The sequence below is a fragment of the Homalodisca vitripennis genome, unplaced genomic scaffold (assembly GCF_021130785.1).
Source record: "Homalodisca vitripennis isolate AUS2020 unplaced genomic scaffold, UT_GWSS_2.1 ScUCBcl_185;HRSCAF=1536, whole genome shotgun sequence".
NCBI classification, from domain to species: domain Eukaryota; kingdom Metazoa; phylum Arthropoda; class Insecta; order Hemiptera; family Cicadellidae; genus Homalodisca; species Homalodisca vitripennis.
In genome coordinates, this window is record NW_025776302.1 from 20,298 (window position 1) to 42,066 (window position 21,769).

Consider the following 21,769-nt stretch of genomic DNA (forward strand, 5'->3'; position numbering starts at 1 on the left):
GCAAGATTTACAGCTAATAAGGACAGGCAAGGGGGTGTGAATCCAAAAATAAAAGTGCTGGCAAAGAAACCGCCAATAACTGCAAAAGTCTGCAGTCATAATGAAGCTCTAGAAGAATTCTTCGTAAAGCACATAGAATTCTACAAAAAAATCAATGAGAGCTATAAAAGTAGTGCTATTGAATTAGAATTGCTGCCAGAGCACTCTGAACCTAACCCTTCAGATGAACCTTGCACACAGATGGCAACCTCCTCAACAGGTCCTTTTTTAGAGGACAGCCGCCTGAAAAAGGCCAAAGAATAACAATTAACACTCCTAGGCCTGGTTTGGATGGAGAAAACATATTGTCGATTTTCCATCAAAATGTCGACCGCATCAGTAACAAGGTGGAGAGATTAAACCATTTATTATCCTCTCTCAAGCCAGATTTGGTAGTTGTCACAGAACACGGACAACATGCAAATAACATCATAAATACGCAATTAAATGGTTATACTCTGGTCTCCGCATTTGGAAGAGTGCATAACATTAAAGGAGGGGTAGCAATTTACAAAAGTAACAAAATAAAGAATGAAACTACAAGTTTGGAAATGGAACATCTAGTCTGTGAAGTAACAGTTGCCTCTATCAAACTTTCTGGAAAAGAACAACTTTATTTGATAGGTGTATATCGGCCTCCTAATAATCTGATTGACATCACAGCAGAAGCTATCGAGGTCCTTCATAAAGTTCTGGATAACATTCTGACTCACAGCAGAATTATTTTGATTGGGGATATAAATATTGACATTTTAAGACCTACTAGGGAAACTATTATGTTTGATGAATTTCTTTTGTCCCATAACATGACACAACTCCAACTTTCGGCGACCAGAGTATTTCAAGGTCATCAGTCCTCCATAGATGCTATCTGCACAAATGCTGAAATTGATGAATCTCAAGTGAAAATTCTCCATACTGGTATAAGTGACCATTTCGGACAACTTTGTTATCTGCCTCTGTCTGTTGAATCAAAAAAAAACTACTACCTCCTCTCATCGACATGTAAGTCCAGAGAACTTAACAAATCTCAAACGATATTTGGCTGAGGAATCTTGGACTAATGTACTTCAACAAGATAGTGTGGAAGAGGCCTACAGACAATATTTGAAGACAATAACATACTTTTTAGATCTCACTTGTCCAATCAAGAAATTCAGAGTTGTGGCAAAACCAAAAGCTCGACCATGCTATGACGAAGAAGCTCTCCGCTTAAAGAAAGATTTTCTTAAAGCGAATGAGAGATATTGTCTTTCTGGCAGCCAAGAGGATAAACAAACTTCTACGCAGCTAAAGAAGGCTTACGACTTAAAACTAAGGACCTTAAGACAAGAGGCTAGTGCTGCTCATATTGACAATACTGTTAACAAAAATAAGGATGTTTGGGAGATCATAAACAGCGAGAGAAATCATCAGCACAAGGACACAATTTCTGGATTTGACTTCATAGTTAAAAACGGAGACAAAATTGACGACCCTATAGATATAGCCAACCATTTTAACAACTATTTCTCAACTATTGCTGATGAAACTCTCATACAGAACCTGTGCATCAACCCAACAATGCAATTTGTTCAGAACCCACCTGTTGGAATGCCACTGACCTCTATGGAACCCACATCAATTGAAGAAATAAGTAAAGTAATAGACTCACTAAAAACAAAATCCTCTTTTGGCTTAAATGAAATATCCTCAAAAATTCTAAAATTTTGTAAAAATGAAGTAGCGGTACCGATTTTTTCATATCACACAACTATCTCTTCTGCATGGTACTTTCCCCTCAAGTATGAAAATTTCCAAAGTTATCCCTCTTCACAAAAAATCCAGTAAACACCACATAGAAAATTTTAGGCCAATATCTTTAATTCCACCTGAATCCAAAATTATTGAGAAAATTGTACTCTCTAGACTTTTCAAGCATCTTCAACTGAACAACCTTTTGACAGAGGAACAGCATGGTTTTTATTAAGGGACGATCCACCATGACTGCAATAGTAGATCTGTTGGAGCACATTGTGGACAATATCGAGGCTGGAAATAATGTAGTGGGAGTGCAACTTGACTTGAGTAAGTCATTTGATTGTCTAAGCCATGACTTGATTATAAGAAAACTTTTTCATCTAGGAATCCAAGGAACAGCACTTTCATGGTTCTCAGCATACCTTGAAGGAAGACGCCAGGTTGTAGAAGTGACTCAGACCATAAAAAGAATTACTACAATTTCTAGATCTGAGGTCCTGTCAATGGACTGTGGTGTACCGCAAGGATTGTGTTGGGGCCTGTACTTTTTATATTATTTACTAATGATTTTCCTAACGTTTTACATTCATACAGTAATTTAGTCATGTACGCTGACGATTCTATGCTATTAACTGCCAATAGCTCAGTGGAAAATCTAGAAATAAATTCATACATTGCTGTTAACATTGCTATGGACTATTGTAGAAACAATGAACTGGTTTTCAATGAATCAAAGACGAAACAAATTTCATTTGGGAACAAGAAGGATGACATTTCAGATCTACCAAATCTTCAATCTGTCAGCTCAACTAATTATCTTGGAATCATTGTTGATGACAAACTCTCATGGCTAAATCATATTAATAACTTATGCCTTAAACTTAGCTCAGCAATCTATGCCATAAAAAGGACGAAAGCTATAAGCACGACAAAAGCCACAATAACAGCCTATCATGCTCTGTTTGAAAGCCATATGAGATATGGCTTAGCGGTTTGGGGTGGTTCAACTGAAAGAAATCTCCAACGAATCCTCATTCTTCAAAAAAAGGCTCTAAGAATCATGGCCGGCTTGGGATGTAGAGAGAGCTGTAGAGGGGTATTCAAAGAGTGGAGGTTATCAACAGTAGTCAGCCTTTATATTGTAGAATGTATTGTGATAGCTACAACTCATAATGTCCAACAGCACCAAGACATTCACTCTTACAATACTAGGCATGCCAATAACTTTACTTTGCCAATCCATAAGTTAACTCTCTCTGAAACAAAACCAACCTATGCTGGGGCAAAATTCTTCAATAATCTCCCTGATGAGCTGCAGAAAATGGAAGGAAGGAAGTTGAAGAAAAGCCTGCACTCCTGGTTCCAAGAGAGACCCTTTTACTCAGTAAAAGAATTCTTGAATTGGAGAGTCGACTCGCAGAGAATGTGAAGACCTAGGCAGCTAAGGACAACAAACCTGGGAAAAATTTTTAAGATAATATGTATATGACGCCATTTCCTTCTTGATGAATGTGAAAATAAAGAATTGTCTTGTCTTGTCATGCTCTACGCAGCTTGAAGCATGTCAAAGTATTGTATGACACCTTCTCACATAAGTATGGTTCATGCAGTACACAGCTTGAAGCATGTCATCGAAGCATATCAAAGTATTGTATGACACCTTCTCACATAATTATGGTTCATGCAGTACACAGCTCGAAGCATATCAAAGTATTGTATGACACCTTCTCACATAAGTATGGTTCATGCAGTACACAGAATGAAGCATATCAAAGTATTGTATGACACCTTCTCACATAAGTATGGTTCATGCAGTACACAGCTCGAAGCATATCAAAATATTGTATGATAGCTTCTCACATAAGTATGGTTCATGCAGTACACAGCTTGAAGCATGTCATCGAAGCATATCAAAGTATTGTATGATAGCTTCTTGTAATGTATGCGGGTCGACACTGTACTCTCTATGGGTCGGGAAGAATAATTAAACTACACATTTAGAGTAACATTGCTCTAGGACCGCTCGTAAAGGAACGGACGGGACGCGGAGGTTACATGACGGTGTCTGGTGGTGGACTCCGGGTGGACTGCTGGCTGGCCAGCTTGGACCGTTGGTTGTAGGGTAGTGGCGTGATGTGACGTCACAGGAGAGCAGCCTATGAGCATTCTTTATTCTTTTAGACCACATCGTATGTTACATCGCCTGACAATACATACTGCCAACATCACTGGTGCAGACATTAAATATCACTATGGATACCTACCAACTTAGTACTTCTCACACTAAATACACTACAATCCTCCCCCTTAAATACATAAGTCCCCTACAATTTTAGAAATTTATCAATTACAATTTGTTTTACAATTCTCCAATTTTAAATCAATTACAATGAATAAGAAAATTGACATTATACTCTTTTATTTTTGTAAGTATAGATTATAGAGAACAAAATACAAACTCAATATAATCATTTAACACAAATCACAAACACTTCAATCAAAACCAATAAATCAGAATATAGCAATTAATAACACATTGAATGAACACAATTAACAAATCGATAATAATAATGCTTAAACAATATTAATTATATACAAGTCACAATTGGGTTGTATTTACAAGTCCATTTTGACTAAAGGTTTACGATCCCTTAGTGGGTATCGTCTAACAGGTGTCATTTGTTTGGGTGAAACGCTGGAACTGTTATTGTTTACATTTGTACGTGGGCTGGGGCTTTGCCCCTGAGCGTTTCTGTTATTGTTATGGTTTTTGCGGAGAGGGGGGCAAGGTCGTTGCTAAAAGTACTGGCGACCTTGCGCTCGCTCTGTCCCGCGACTGTATATCGATCGTTTCCTGCGTGTGCTCTGTTGCCACGCTTGCGTCTGGGAGTCTAGGCATTGTTGTCAACTCAGACATTTCCGGACTACACTGTAAACCTACCAACTGGTCGATATGTCGTTTCCACCTCATGCCCGTATTCAGTTCAACTAAATACGTGACTGGTCCTAATCGTGAAACTACCACACCTGGTATCCACTTATTTCTACCTCTGTAATCTCTGGCTATGATTGGTTGTCCAATAGCTAACTGTCTAGTTTTACTACCCCTATAGTACAATCGTTGTTTTTCTTGATTATCTGACATTATTGCTTTAACATTTGGGCGAATTAAATCTAACCTAGACTTTAGCGATCTGCCCAACATTAATTGAGCTGGCGATAGATTGGTAGTAGAATGCACTGTATTTCTATAAGTGAACAGGAAGTTACTCAAAGCTAATTCTAAATCCTTGGAATTATGAAGAGCTGTTTTCAATTTATTTTTAATAGTTCTGACTGACCGTTCTGCCAAACCATTGGTTTCTGGGTGGTATGGTGGTGAAAACGTGTGTTTGATACCATTTGACATCAAAAATTCTTTAAACTCTTGACTGGTAAAAGGTGGTCCGTTGTCGGACACTATGTGGTCTACAATACCATACCTACTAAATAATTCCCTTAATTTCACAATCGTTGTGTGTGAACAGCTGCCGTTGAAGCAACGGGCAACACCTCTGGCCACTTAGAGTACGCATCTTTTACCACCAAAAATAACTTGGACTGAAAAGGTCCAAAAAAATCAATATGAATTCGAGACCAAACTCGTTCCGGAACATTCCAATGATGCAGGAAAGCCTTGGGCGGTTTTGCTCGTTCCTCCAAACAGGCTGCACAGCTGTTAGCTAGTTGTTCTATGTCCCGGTCGATATTAGGCCACCATACATATGCACGGGCTAATGCCTTCATGCGAACAATACCTATGTGTGAAGTATGCAATTCGTTCAGAATGTTTATTCTGAACCTTTTAGGTATTACCACCCTGTACCCCCACATTAGGATTCCTTGCTCCAAGGTTAATTCCGACTGTCTAATTTCAAATGGCTTTAGATCTGGTTCAGTTACAATAGGCCAACCTAATTCTACATAGGATATTACCTTTTTGATTTCACTATCTACCATTGATTCTCTTTTTATGTCTACATAGCTTAATGGTATGTCATTTTCAGCTAAACACTGCAAATAGGTACCTATGACATTAATATTAAGGTCATCATCCGAGATTTCATCTTTAATCTCACTATTTACAGGTAATCTAGATAAACCATCGGCATTGCCATGGTTTTGGGACTTAACATACACAATCTCATATTGGAAACCACTTAAAAACAAAGCGTATCGTTGTAACCTACTGGCTGCGAAAGCAGGTAACCCTTTCTTTGGTCCAAAAAATAGCCACTAAAGGCTTATGATCAGTCTTTAACAAAAACTGTGTACCATATAAATATTGACTAAATTTCTTAACACCAAATACAATGCTTAATGCTTCCTTATCTATTTGTGAATAGTTTTTCTCAGCGCTATTTAACACTCTACTTGCGAATGATATAGGTCTTTCTGTACCGTCGTAGTGAATCTGACTCAAAACTGATGCAATGCCATATGGACTAGCATCACTGGCTACCACTAGTGGTAATGCAGGATCATAATGCGCTAAAACTTCAGCAGAGATTAACTTTTGCTTAATCTCTTGTAGTGCCTTCTTACATGCTAAATTAAATACAAAATCGGTATCCTTTCTTAACAACTGATACATTGGGGTTAAAATAGTGGATATCCTAGGAATGAAACGTGAATAGTAATTAACAAGACCAAGGAAGGCTTTAAGCTGTGTCACATTTTGAGGTTCAGGTGCCTTGACAATTGCTTCAACCTTACTAGGTGCGGTATGCAACCCTTGTTTACTGATAACAAAACCTAAATATTCTAAACTGTCACAGAAAAATTTACATTTGTTCTTGCTCACTGTGAAACCCATTGTCTTCAAGTCTTTGACACACTAGTCTAAGTCTATGCATGTGTTCCTCATTGTTTTTACCTGTTACTAGAATGTCATCTAAAAATACAGTTACCCCCGGGATACCTTGTAATGTTCGTTCTATTATTCTCTGGAATATTCCCGGTGCTGAACTGATACCAAAACATAGGCGATTGTAAGCATACAATCCTTTGTGTGTGCTAATTGTACAATACGTTTGACTATCTACATCTAGTTTAAGCTGCTGATAAGCTGAAGATAAATCTATTTTAGAGAATTTTTCTCCGTTTTGTAGGCTGGCAAATATTTCTTCAATTTTCGGTAACGGGTGTCGGTCTACCTCCAAGAAAGGATTTACAGTTATTTTATAATCCCCACAAATTCTTATTTTCCCATTAGCCTTAATAATTGGTACAATGGGAGTCCCCCATTCACTGGTATCTACTGGTGAAAATAACGTTCTCTTGTTCTAGTCTAGTCAGCTCGGCTTCTACTTTTTCTTTAAGTGTAAAAGGTAACGTCCTAGGTTTAAAGTATTTTGGTACTACATTTTCTTTTAACTTTAATTTAACTGGTGCACCCTTGAAAACATCCCAACTTATCCGTAAATACATTTGGAAACTCATTGTACAGTAATTCTACTTGTTTGTTGTTGTTGACAACAGACGGATTGACAGATGTTTGTTTGTTTACCTCTACAGGTGTGTTGTGGCTTCCACTGACAGGCGTGCATGCGTCTGCCGCGCTGCCGCCTGCAGTTGGCACAACCCCCACCATGCTCGTGCGATCAGCTGACTGTACATTGTTTTACATTACTAGGCACTCTAACTGTTAAATCTAATGCTTGCATCCAATCACGCCCTAACAAGGGATTAGCCCCATTAGCTACGATGTATAAAGCTAATTGTTTCTCTTTACCTTTATGTTGTACATTGACCATAACCTTACCTAAAGGCCTGATCTTTTCATGTGTATATGAACTTAATACTAAGCTAGTTGGATACATGTTTATATTTCCTAACTTAGTCTTACAATCTTTTTCTGACATAACTGAAACACAAGCTCCACTATCGACTTCAAATACAATTTCCTTACTTTCCACTAATAACTGTACCGTTATTGGCTCAATTTTATTAATCTTAGTTTCTATTTCTTTAACCGTAAATAGATTGGAAATGTCATACACATCGTCATTGTCTTTATGTTTCCAGTGATTATCTGAACCGGACTCTGCTGATTCTTTACTTTCCTCTACATAGTGCTGCCTACCTTTATAAACATATTGCTTTTTATTGCTGTAAAACTGTTTCCCTTTAGCTGAAGGCTCCTTAGACCTATTTGTAAAAACATTTGGTTTGTTCTCATTAGGTTTGTTAACATAATTTTTCGATCTACAAACTCTTTCAAGGTGTCCCTTCTTTTTACAATGATTACACGTGTACTCACGAAACCGACATTGCGATGCTGTGTGTGATCCTCGCTTGCCGCAACAATAGCAGGTGATGTCTCCCAGCGCCTTCCCGCCGTCCGATGACCGTCTCGCTGCGATGCTCGCCGCCTGTGTCCTTTTCGGTATCGACCCGCTGCTCTGCATCCGGTGAATACGTCCTCCTGCAGTTGTCATCTGGGCCGCCCCCTTCTCAGCAAATTCCATTGCAGTAGCTAGTTGCACGGCTTTTTCATAAGTGAGGTTCTCCTCCCCGAGAAGTCTTTTCTGTATCTGTTGGTCTCGCAGACCCGCGACTAATCTGTCCCTTAAGTAGTCTGGCAATTTATCACCAAATTCACAATACTTAGATAACTGTTTTAAATGCACAATATAATCGCTAACCGTTTCATGATCCAATTGATTCCGCCTACTAAATTTAAATCTTTCCGTGATAAAAGAAGGCTTGGGATGCAGATGATTCGCTATAGTGTCCACAATTTCCTTGTACGACTTGTCAGACGGTTTGTCTGGTGTAATTAAGTCTTTCAGTAACGTATAGGTCCTTACACCCATAACTGTCAACAAAGTGCTTAGTTTCTTTGAATTATCGATATCATTACAATCAATAAAAAAACTCAAATCTCTCTATATAAGACTGCCACGATTCTTCCGCACTATCAAAATAACCCATAGACCCGATAGTTGCCATTTTGTTTTCTTGTACACTCCGTAATAACTGTTTAAAATGTCCCCGGTAAAAATAATCGTCTAACGGCATTAATTGCAACGATTAAAATCAGCTTGTGCGCTGCTTACACCAAGAATAGTTTATATCGATCGGCGTACCTTACTACTCCCGACCGTTGGAATGTCCGGAATGTCCTTGCACATTCGCGGTTATTTGCACGTGTTCATTACGATAGTTGCCCTTCCGCACTAAATCACTGTAATTCACTGTTTCAATGTCCCGAATGTCCCTGCACATTCGTTGTTATTTGCACGTGTTCATTACGCTTGTTGCCCTTCCGCACTAAATCACTGTAATTCACTGTTGCAATGTCCCGAATGTCCCTGCACATTCGTTGTTATTTGCACGTGTTCATTACGCTTGTTGCCACTGTAAGCGACGTTCCACTGTTGCAGTTGTTTTCCTCGTCGCCACTGTAAGCGACGTTCCACTGTTGCAGTTGTTTTCCTCGTCGCCACTGTAATGTATGCGGGTCGACACTGTACTCTCTATGGGTCGGGAAGAATAATTAAACTACACATTTAGAGTAACATTGCTCTAGGACCGCTCGTAAAGGAACGGACGGGACGCGGAGGTTACATGACGGTGTCTGGTGGTGGACTCCGGGTGGACTGCTGGCTGGCCAGCTTGGACCGTTGGTTGTAGGGTAGTGGCGTGATGTGACGTCACAGGAGAGCAGCCTATGAGCATTCTTTATTCTTTTAGACCACATCGTATGTTACATCGCCTGACAATACATACTGCCAACATCACTGGTGCAGACATTAAATATCACTATGGATACCTACCAACTTAGTACTTCTAACACTAAATACACTACACTTCTCACATAAGTATGGTTCATGCAGTACACAGCTCGAAGCATATCAAAGTATTGTTTGACACCTTCTCACATAAGTATGTATGGTTCATGCAGTACACAGCTTGAAGCATGTCATCGAAGCATATCAAAGTATTGTATGATAGCTTCTCACATAAGTATGGTTCATGCAGTACACAGCTCGAAGCATATCAAAGTATTGTTTGACACCTTCTCACATAAGTATGGTTCATGCAGTACACAGCTTGAAGCATGTCATCGAAGCATATCAAAGTATTGTATGATAGCTTCTCACATAAGTATGGTTTCATGCAGTACACAGCTCGAAGCATATCAAAGTATTGTTTGACACCTTCTCACATAAGTATGGTTCGTGCAGTACACAGCTCGAAGCATATCAAAGTATTGTTTGACACCTTCTCACATAAGTATGGTTCGTGCAGTACGCAGCTTGAAGCATGTCAAAGTATTGTATGACACCTTCTCACATAAGTATGGTTCGTGCAGTACACAGCTCGAAGCATATCAAAGTATTGTATGATAGCTTCTCACATAAGTATGGTTCATGCAGTACGCAGCTTGAAGCATGTCAATGTATTGTATGACACCTTCTCACATAAGTATGGTTCATGCAGTACGCAGCTTGAAGCATGTCAAATTATTGTATGACACTTTCTCACATAAGTATGGTTCGTGCAGTACACAGCTCGAAGCATATCAAAGTATTGTATGATAGCTTCTCACATAAGTATGGTTCATGCAGTACACAGCTTGAAGCATATCAAAGTATTGTATGACACCTTCTCACATAAGTATGGTTCATGCAGTACACAGCTCGAAGCATATCAAAATATTGTATGATAGCTTCTCACATAAGTATGGTTCATGCAGTACACAGCTTGAAGCATGTCATCGAAGCATATCAAAGTATTGTATGATAGCTTCTCACATAAGTATGGTTCATGCAGTACACAGCTCGAAGCATATCAAAGTATTGTTTGACACCTTCTCACATAAGTATGGTTCGTGCAGTACACAGCTCGAAGCATGTCAAAGTATTGTATGACACCTTCTCACATAAGTATGGTTCGTGCAGTACACAGCTCGAAGCATATCAAAGTATTGTATGATAGCTTCTCACATAAGTATGGTTCATGCAGTACACAGCTCGAAGCATATCAAAGTATTGTATGATAGCTTCTCACATAAGTATGGTTCATGCAGTACGCAGCTTGAAGCATGTCAAAGTATTGTATGACACCTTCTCACATAAGTTTGGTTCGTGCAGTACACAGCTCGAAGCATATCAAAGTATTGTATGATAGCTTCTCACATAAGTATGGTTCATGCAGTACGCAGCTTGAAGCATGTCAAAGTATTGTATGACACCTTCTCACACAAGTATAGTTCATGCAGTACGCAGCTTGAAGCATGTCAAAGTATTGTATGACACCTTCTCACACAAGTATGGTTCATGCAGTACGCAGCTTGAAGCATGTCAAAGTATTGTATGACACCTTCTCACATAAGTATGGTTCGTGCAGTACACAGCTCGAAGCATGTCAAAGTATTGTATGACACCTTCTCACGCAAGTATGGTTCAGTGGTGCACTCATAAATCTTTACTGGGGCTGTCCGGACCTTCATGGAGTTGGGGTTTTGGAAAAGCCCTCACATCAGAATGGGGGTCTAAGATTAACGGGAGTTATATTACAATATTGTTTCTTTATTTCTGTATTTTGACATAAAAAACTGCTTACTAACAATAACTTTCAGTTTTTATGCCATGTACAATGAAAAAAACACTTTTTTGGCGCTTTTCAACCAAACAACTATTTTGAAAATATTCATATCTGATTTGTGATCATGACTGGAGATTAGTGCTCTAAACTTTTCCTCATGAATCTCGACAGGAGGTGGCCCCTACCTCCAACCTTACCCATCCAGAATATCCCATCACTCTGGAAGCAGTGCAAAGGTCCTTATAGGACTAGGTGCAATTTTCTAATCTTCTTGCACTAAGAAAAAAAAGAAAACATTAGGGGTTTTTACCTCATCACTCTATAGTCTCAATATTAAATTGAACTCTATTTGGATATTTCTTTCTCAAATCAAATCACAAATTCTTTATTTGTAATTTCATGGAGAAATACAATGGCGTCACGGTAGTAAAGTCATATTTTATATAAATATACAAAAGTGGTTTTTAATTTTACAAATTTTGATGTTGTAGCCATTCTTGAAGTTTCCTCTTAAAATGTTTTTGTCTGGAGATCTTCTTCAAGTAGTCAGGAAGGCAGTTAAACAATTTTGGTCCCATGTAGCTTGGCTTCTCTTCATATAGGCTGAGACGGTGGTTCGGCAAAATGAAATTGTTTCCATGCCTGGTGTTGTAATAATGGAGCTGTCCTGTTCTTGTTAGATTTTGATTAGTAGTGTAAAAGGATAACTTCCTGGATGTAGAGGGATACTGATGTGAGTATCTTTAGTTCTTTAAACGTATTTCTGCAGGAGTCAAGTGGATTGAGGTTGGCTAAGATCCTAATCGCTTTTTTTTTTAATTACCAGGATACATGCCCCAGACTGTTATGCCATATCGGAGATGAGCCTCAAAAAGTGTGAAATAGGCAATTCTAGTTATCTCCTAAGTATTGGTAGCCTTTAGTCTTTTAAGGACATAGATGCAGGAGTTAAGTTTTGAAAAAAGTTGGTGTCCAGGTGAGTTTGTCATCAATACTTACTCCCAAATATTTAGCTTTATTATCAAGGTCAACTTCTGGGAGTCCTGTCAATTCAACTGTTCTTCTTCCAAAGTTTAGTTGTTGAGTCTTATGGTCGTTTAATACTAAGTCATTCTGATTACAATATTGTTTTGCTGTATTTAGAGGGATAAAGGATGCTATTTCTAGTTCTTGTACTTGTTTATTTGCTATGAGGAGGATAGTATCATCAGCATACATGAGTACCTGGCTAATCTCTTGGAGATAGTTTGGGAGATTGTTGGTGAGCAGAATAAAAAGTACTGGCCCCAAGACAGATCCTTGAGGAACGCCTCTACTTAGAGGGAGTGGTGTTGATGTTACACGATATGAGGTGTTGTTTTTTATATATGATATTTCTACCATTTGTGTTCTTCCCTCCAGGTAGCTTGTAAACCAATTGGTTGAATTTCCTCTGACTCCCACATTATTCATCTTTTGAAGGAGGATATTATGGTCAAATGCTTTAGTAAAATCCAGAAAAAGGCCAGTCATAGCAGCTCCATCTTCCATCTGATCTATAATGAATTCAGTGAGTTCTATCAATGCTGAAATTGTTGACCTTCCTTTCAGAAACCCATGTTGTTGGGTGGTTAGGACATTGTGGTCGGTCAAATGTGTTACAAGCCGGTTTAACATTACTTTTTCAATCACTTTTGAAACTGTAGAGAGAAGAGATATAGGTCTGTAGTTGTTGATGTCAGTTGGAGATCCTTTTTTTAGTTTTGGAAACACTTTTGCCAATTTTAGAGCTCTAGGAAAAATGCCTTGGGAGAAAGTTTTGTTGATAATAGATGTCAGAGGTGGTACAAGTTCCTCTGAACAGCCTTTGAAAAGGATTGATGAGATGTCATCCACTCCAGCCGAAGGCTTTTGTTTGAGGTTAGAAATGGCTTCTTCTGTTTCTTTCAGGCTACAAGGCCATAACGATATACCAGGTATATGATTCTGTAGCTGGTTGAGTTGTTTGCTTGTTTGTGTGAGTCCAATTTCTGTTAATGTTTTGTCAGCTACTGTTGTAAAATAGAGATTAAGGTGGTTTGCAACAAATAGTGGATCTGATTGGAGTTTCCCATCAATTTCTAGTTCTATGGAGTCTGAAGTCCTGTTGTCCCGGCATCTTTCATAATTTATCACTTGCCATAGGGCTTTTTGCTTGTTACTAGATTGCTCAATGAAATGTGATGTAGCCTGTTTTCTGAGTTCCTTAAGCTGTAGATCATACGCCCTTTTTTTTGCAACAGTTTCGGCTTTGTCTATGTCTCTTCCATGAAAATTTTGTTTGTCCAAGGCCTTCAGATAGTCAGTGTTTAACCTATGAGATTCTTTGTTAAACACCTTTCTATGCTTTTGTTTCTTCTTTGCCCTTGTTTTTTTATATGGACAAGCTGCATTGAGTGTTCTGCACAACACATTACTAAAGAACTCATATGCTTTGTCAGCGTCATGTGTATTGTATACATAGTCAAAAGATTCAAAGCTGAGTAAGTTTTTAAGGTGATGCAAATTGTCTTTAGTAAAATGTCTATAGGTTGAACTAGGATAGGTTTTTTCTGTGTTTGCAGGTTTACAGTGCACAATTGTGCTGTATGGTCTGACAGACCTGTTATGATGACTTCAATACCGATGTCCCCTTTGTTAAGATTTGTGCACACTACATCAATTGAAGATGCAGAGTTGTGCACAACTCTTGTTGCTGGAAGTTCTAGTCTTACAATGTTATGACTGGTTAACATTTCTTCAAGTTTCTTGTTTTGAGTTGTTAGAAACCTGAGGGAGTCTGTCAATATTAATATCTCCTATAATTATAATGGGATGTTTCCAGATTGGTAGAAGGTCAAGGGTGTTAGAAAGAGCATCCAAAGCATAGTCCACATTTCCACTTGGAGGTCGGTAGAGGCCGAGGATATAGATGTCTTTATTTTTGAAATTAACTTTTATTATATGTTGTTCATATATGAGTTCAGTGGAGTTTATACCGGTTTGTACATTTTGTGTTGAGTCCCTAGCTCTTCATTAGTATATATGGCTACTCCTCCTTTCTTGAAGTTTTTTCTGGAGAAGCCCCCAGTCAGCAGATATCCAGATAGTCTAGTGTTCAGGAGCTGGTCTTCTTTTAACCCATGTTCACTCAAGATAACTAAATCAGGTTTAATTTTTTGAAGAAGATGGTCAAGTCTGTTTATTTTTGAAGCTAGTGAATCCATATTTTGATGTAAGATGATTAGTTTATTGGTTTCACCCTTTCTGTTTTTTTTTTTTTTTTTTTTTTTTTTTTTTCAGAGGAAAGCCTAAAACATTTATAGATTTAGAAGAGCTGAGAGGTTGGTTTGTTTGAAGAGCTTCCAAAAAATATTCATGGTGGTGAACATCTGCCTGAACTAGGATTTGCTGCCTGGATATGGGAAGATGATCTAGCACCACAGGAGTGGATGATGTTTCATTATCAATGTTGTCAGTGTTCGGTCGATCACTGTGGTTCTTTGTCATGAGCTCCATGTAGAAATCTATATTATTGGTATAGAATTCCTCTATACTCACATCCTTGCCTCGTGGTTTTGCGTTGACTGGTGGTTCTCGTGGCATAGTAGGCTGTAGTGTTTGTGTTTTTTGCATCTTACCATTTTCTTTTTGTTCTCCAGGAAGTGCAGATACTGGAAGAATATTGGTGAGCATTTTTTTTCCTGAGCTTTAGATGGATAAAAGTCAGGAGTTTCATTTTGTTTTTGGCTGAGTACTCTACTTTTGGCCATTTGGAGGGATACACTAATTTGGCTGTTTGGTCTGTACTTATTTCTATTAGAATATGTGCGGAATGGTGGCCTGTGTTGAGTTTTTCAGTGTAATTTTGAATTTGGCACTTGAGTGCTTTCACGGTATCCTCAACTTCGTTTTGACGGGTTTTCAAGTTTTCCAAGCTGTGTATTAAGAGAGGGCTATGGCTTTGCTCAAAAAAGTGGACAGGTGATTTTATGTTTCCAGTTTGTGTTTCAGAGTGTTTAAAGGTTTTGCTTTGTTTATTTAAATCAGGTTTCTCGCTACTGGTACGTTTCAGGTTTTGTATAGTTACATACAATTATTTAATCTCCTTTTTTGATCCAAAATTGTCAATTCTTTAACAAGTTGAAATTCAGCTTCTTGCAAAGTTTCAGTTAAACTGGAATATTTGTTTTCAAGAGCTTCAACTTTTAGTTCAAGATCTTCAATTTTTGCCTCATACTGATTTTTTTCAAATTCAGTCTTGGCCCTATAATGCTGACTTAGTTGGGAATTTTTTTGAGTCAACTCATGTATTTTTTGTTTTAATTTGCTGTTTTCAGCTAATAAAGCACTTTGATGGCTTCAGCAGCTAGTGTAAGGGATGTTTCTAGATCATCGGCATCTCAGAGGTGTTTGATTTTAGACTGAACTTCCTCAATATTTATGTGAGGTTCAGTTTGACTTGTCAGTAATGAAGAATTGGAGGCTGGGGGAGTCAACGGCAGGTTTGGAGAGCCTGTAGTACATTTGTTACATTTCCAGTTATCTGTTTTATTGGAGGACTTTTTTTCAAAATTTTCTCACTGATATCTTGACAGCCGGAGTGGAACCACAGTCCACATAGACCAGTGCACTTTAGTCCTGAGTACTTTACTCCTATTGAACATATACCACAGGAATATCTTGTCGGCATTCTTGGAGGAAAAAGAAAGAAAAACCCAGAGGTTGAAAATTAGGAGATCTTCAGTTTTCGAAAGTTTGGCTGCTTCTTTATGTCAAGATTCTTGATGTTAAGAAATAAAATTAAAATCAGTTTTTTAAAGTTTGGCTGGTTCTTTATGTCAAAAATATTGAGGTTCAGATATAAAAATCAAAAACAGTTTTTTAAAGTTTGGCTGGTTCTTTATGTCAATAATTGAGGTCCAAAATATAAAAATCAAATCAGTTTTGTAAAGTTTGGCTGTTTCTTTATGTCATAAAACTTGAGGTCCAGGTGTATGAAATTGCACAGTATAAGTTAGATTTATTTAAGGTAGTCAATGGCCATGTTGTAACATACTGTAGTCCAGTATATTACTAGGTCTGGCAATAAATAGCAAGCAGAAGTCTGAGGTTAGTAATCAGCAGACGCTGTGTCAGCGCTGGAGGTTAGTGCTCCCGGCTGCCTGACACACTTGCTCTAGTTGTCTGTCTGCCACCTGTTGTTCAACTGGTGTAGTGTTGGAAGTGACTTATTTAGCAGCAATGGATGAGTTTCAGTAGTGTTTTGTCAATGTTAGTATATTAGAAGAGATAAAATTCTTTCCTTATGCTCCTAGAATATTTTATTAAAAGTCATTCTGATTATTTGACATGTTATTGTCATTCTATGTATTGTCAAAAATAAAGTATGTTGACTTCAATATATAGGTCAGTTACTGGTAAGTGAAAGAATAAGAAAAATATTTCACTTTCTTTGAGTTTTAAGTGTCAAATTTTTTGGTGAACAGAGTCACGGTACTCCAGGTAAGGTGCTGGTCGGAGGTTATTTGTTGTTTGGACCTAAAACCATCACTAATTTACTGATTCTTGAGAGCACTTTCATAGGGAATGTTGGCAGTCAGCCATTTTTTTTTTTTTTTTTTTTTTTTTTTTTAAGAAAGTAACAAAACTACATAGATTTTTACAAAGATTGTTACAAAGTTATACACCTTCAATAGTAAATAAGAAGTAGTTATGTTACCTACTTGGCTCTGGGTACCACAGGGTTCTTTTATTTCTAATATTCATCAGCGTCTTATCTAAAATCGTGAAAGGATCCTCTTTAAGCCAATGACTTAATTTGTGTAGGCCTCGTTACAGAGATGATGATAGAGTTCTATCATTTGACATTCTCTGAATACGCTTGAATGGTATAAGAATAAATTTATTGTCATATAGCTTCGACACAAGTCATGTATAAAAGTTGCCAAAAGTCACGCCACAATTTAAATTAATTTAAAATATAATAACAAATTAAAACAGGTGTATAACAAATAAATAAATAACAACAAGTAAAACACAGCCTCAGAAATTGCAATAACAGATTATATAACATTGATACATTTTTCTAATACAGTTTATATAAATAAAAAACATATGACATTAACATTTAAAATCTAATCATTAAACTAAATAGGTTATGTCTAGAAACTAACAGTTCCACAATCAAAAAATTATTTTAATAAATAAAATGGAATGACTAAAAGCCAGGAATAAAATTTTTGTTTAAATTCATTAAAACTATATTTTGAGATAAGTGGTTTTATCATTTTGTATACTTTCAATGCGATTACTGTGTGACTATTAATAGTTTTGTTTAGTGTATAAAAATCTATGGATACATTTTCTCTATTTCTGGTGTTATATACATGTCTGTCACTGTATGTCTTCAGAGGATCAGGATGTTTGAGAATGTAGAGTACAATATCAAATATATATACGAGGGCTGTTCAGAAAGTAACCTCCGGTCGATTGAAAAAAATACACCAAGTTAAGTAAAAATATTTTAATATATACATCTTACAACTACATCTTTGCACTATTTTTCGACATAGTCTCCATCACGATTGAGGCACTTATCGTATCTCTTCACAAACTTTGAAATTCCTTCTGCATAAAAATCACCCGCCTGTGCCTTGAGCCAGCCTGTGACCGCATCTTTGAGCTCTTCGTCGTCATCAAACCGCTGGGACCCGAGCCATTTCTTCATATGCATGAAGAGGTGATAGTCGCTTGGCGCCAGATCTGGGCTGTAAGGTGGATGGTTGAAAACGTCCCACTTGAAGGACTTAAGAAGGGCTGTTGTTCTGCAAGCAGAGTGAGGACGGGCGTTATCGTGCAAAAAAAACGATACCGGAAGTCAGCATACCACGGCGTTTGTTCTGTATAGCCCGTCGTAATGTTTTTAGTGTTTCACAGTACACGTCTTGATTAATGGTCGTCCCACGTTCCATGAATTCAACCAACAACACCCCTTTGGCATCCCAAAACACCGTTGCCATCAGTTTTTCTGGCAGAAAAATCTTGCCGGGCTTTTTTTGGTTTGGTAGGCGAATCTGAATGTGCCCACATCTTTGATTGTTCTTTTGTCTCAGGGTTTACGTACTTAATCCAGGTTTCGTCACCGGTCACGATTCTGTTTAACAATGGTTCTCCTTCGTCCGCATAACGTGACAGAAAGTCTAATGCAGAGGCCATTCTTTGAGTTTTATGGTGGTCGGTAAGAATTTTGGGCACCCATCGTGCACATAACTTACGGTAACCCAATCTTGCTGTCACTATCTCGTACAAAAGAGTCTTAGAAATCTGTGGAAAATCAGTAGACAACTCCGCCATTGTGAAACGTCGATTTTCACGAACTTTTGCATCAACTGTCTGAACGAGTTCGTCAGTCACCAAGGATGGTCTACCACTCCTCTCTTCATCATGAACGTTTTCTCGTCCACTTTTAAATAAACGTACCCATTCACGGACAACTCCTTCACTCATAACTTGTGGTCCGTACACGGCACAAAGCTCACGATGAATAGCTGCTGCAGAGTATCCTTTGGCTGTAAAAAAACCGTTTATAACAGCACGCACTTCACATTTGGCGGTATTTTCTATTGCAGCACACATTTCAAACTGCCACAAAAACTAAACTAGCGCAGGTACGATGTTCACTCGACTACAGCTTGATGCCGACTGACCTGCTTAGTGCGTGAATGCACAGATGGCGCGCTACTCCCCTCCACTACCCGCACTGTGACCAACCGGAGGTTACTTTCTGAACAGCCCTCGTAAGTTTAATATGGTTTAAATTTATTGGCAATAAAAATTTGTTTGAGCTAATGGTTCACAACGTGCAATAATTCGAATGGCTTTCTTTTGTATAATAAAAATTTCTGATATCTACTGCAGTTAAGTATGAGTAATAAAGATAACAAATTTTTTTGAGTTTCTTATTTTAGATTAAAATTGCCAACTCTCCTAAACTATTGTATAAATGGTGTTAACCTTAACTTTTGACAAAAATTAAAGATTTGGCATTATTTTGATTCTTACTTTTTAAAATGTGCATATCGCAGCATATAACACTCTATTCATAACTACTGTCTAATATATATATACTAGCAGTTACCCGCGGCTTTACACATAATTTCCTGTTGAAAAATTGGACAATATATTCATATATGCTTTTTCTATGACATAATAAACAGTCTAGAGATAATCGTTAGTCACTCAAAGCTATTCCAATCTCCTGATCCATTTTAGATTTAAGTTTAAAGAACAGTGTTTTGGGATCCTGTAGTCGTAAAGTGAAACAGTTGTTATAAGATTAGTATTTCCCTCCAACATTCCATTATAATTTATTGAAGTTCTCCATTGATTTCAGTAACAATAAGAGTTAGTCTTTTTATCTCAATGACAAAAATGTATTGTACAACTAAAAAGTTGCTGCGGTCAATATGAATATGTTCTGGTCGTTCGTTTAAATTCACTCCCGGTCTAATCTATTGACGGTTCCACAATTAATTTATGCTGTTGCTTTGACCAAAAAAATTGTCTCATTTGGTGATTAAGTGATTTTGATATTTTTACCAATCAATAAATATGTATAAAGGATATATGTTTCTAGTATTAGGCAAGAGTGTGTTATCCCCATTTAATTTTCTATAACCACAGTAATAATGCCATACACAATGTTAAAGGACCTAACCAGATTAGATTACTTTACGTGCAAACATTTACAGTTTTATACAATAAGGTAGTTTTTATAACAGATATAAGTGTGTATATATAATAAAACAAATATGTGACATTCAATACTCTACCTGTACTGATTATGTTTCAGGGTATAATTGAAAGAGACGAGATAGTGTTCAAGAGAGCGAGAGAACGTAATATCCCCATCGTAATGTTGACAAGTGGTGGATACTTAAAAAAGACGGCTCGTATCATCGCAGACTCTATCCTGAACCTTCACGAACACGGATTGATCAGCTTGGATATCACATAGTTCTTCCAGTAGATTACAAACACACTGCTCTTGAAAAATAAGCTTTAATCATGCCTTTTCTTCTAGAAAATGATAAATGTTAAGTTTTATCACTGTTATTTGCTTATGTTGCATGTATTATTTCTAATCGGTATTTATAGGGTGGTGCAAAAAGAACGCATGATTTTAAAATGTTATAAGCAAGTTTATTTTAATCATACAAACATTTTATTAAACACCAAAAGAATCCAGCACACAACCTAATTTAAGAATTCCAAAGCACGTCAATTTTTTAAATTTAACATCGTAAATACAAGTCTTTTTGCGTAAGATCACATTAAAAGTCTCTCTTCAAAGTTCTCGATAACTTTTGTTAAATTGTCCTGTGCTAAAGTAGCAATTTATTCACATATTGCAGCTTTACTATCTTTGAGTGAACGAGGTTTACAATCACAAACTTTGAATGTAAAATACCCCATAAGAATAAGTCACACGGCAATAGGTCTGGCGAGCATGTAGGCCAATGGAGATCAAGAAACATAAATTCCATGATCAGGAAACATTTTTCTGATGACTTCCATAAATGCATTACTTATTACGCTTGAGATTAAACTCTCTACGAAAGCTTCAGTATTCACTTTTAAATACTGTTTGATAGCAAACACGCTGTGTTGCACTGCCATTGCTACTAAAACTGGAAGCTCTAATCTAAAAAATGGTGGTGTCGCTCCATTGTCACTACAAGTTTTCCTTTTCAGTCTGAAATGATAACCTATGTGTCATATAGTATGGTTAAGATATACTCCTTCGAAAAACCATATCTAGTCTCTATTGAAGATATGCAGTAATAAGGAGGCCTATAGGTAATAAAGATGTCCAGAAGATACAGATAGATCACGTGTAGGCTAAGGTCAGGGTTTAGTATATATGGGCCAGGAGTAGATTTAGCAGTCCCCCTGGGAAAATACGCCACGGTCTTCCAAGCGGAAGTCATGGCATTAGATTCATGCACCAGAAAACTCATACAAATAAGGCCAAAAGGAGCAGAATAATACTTTCAGATAGTCAGGCAGTATTAAGGGCACAAAGCCTGAAGGTATGGAAAACTCTAAAACAGTATGGAAATGTAAGAATGTACTAGCGGAACTGGCAAAGAGGAACAAAGTTACACTCGGTTGGATGCCGGGCCACGAGGGCATTCAGGGAAATGATAACGCAGATACCCTTGTCAATATAGGTACAGAAACCCTTATGGTAGAGCCAGAGCCAGGTTGTGGAATAACTTTCTCCTACAGCAAAGCTCTAGTAAAAAATTAGGAATAGGATTAGATCTTTAAACTGAAGAAGGGGGCCTCTAGACCAAGACAATCTAAAATGTTTATCTCTCTTTGCAAAATGTTG

At 37.6% G+C, this 21,769-nt stretch overlaps 1 pseudogene; it reads left to right on the forward strand.

Annotated features, from left to right (window-relative positions):
• LOC124370446 overlaps positions 1-20,478 on the forward strand; it is a 40,397-nt pseudogene extending 19,919 nt beyond the window's left edge.
• Positions 20,479-21,769: the final 1,291 nt, after the last annotated feature.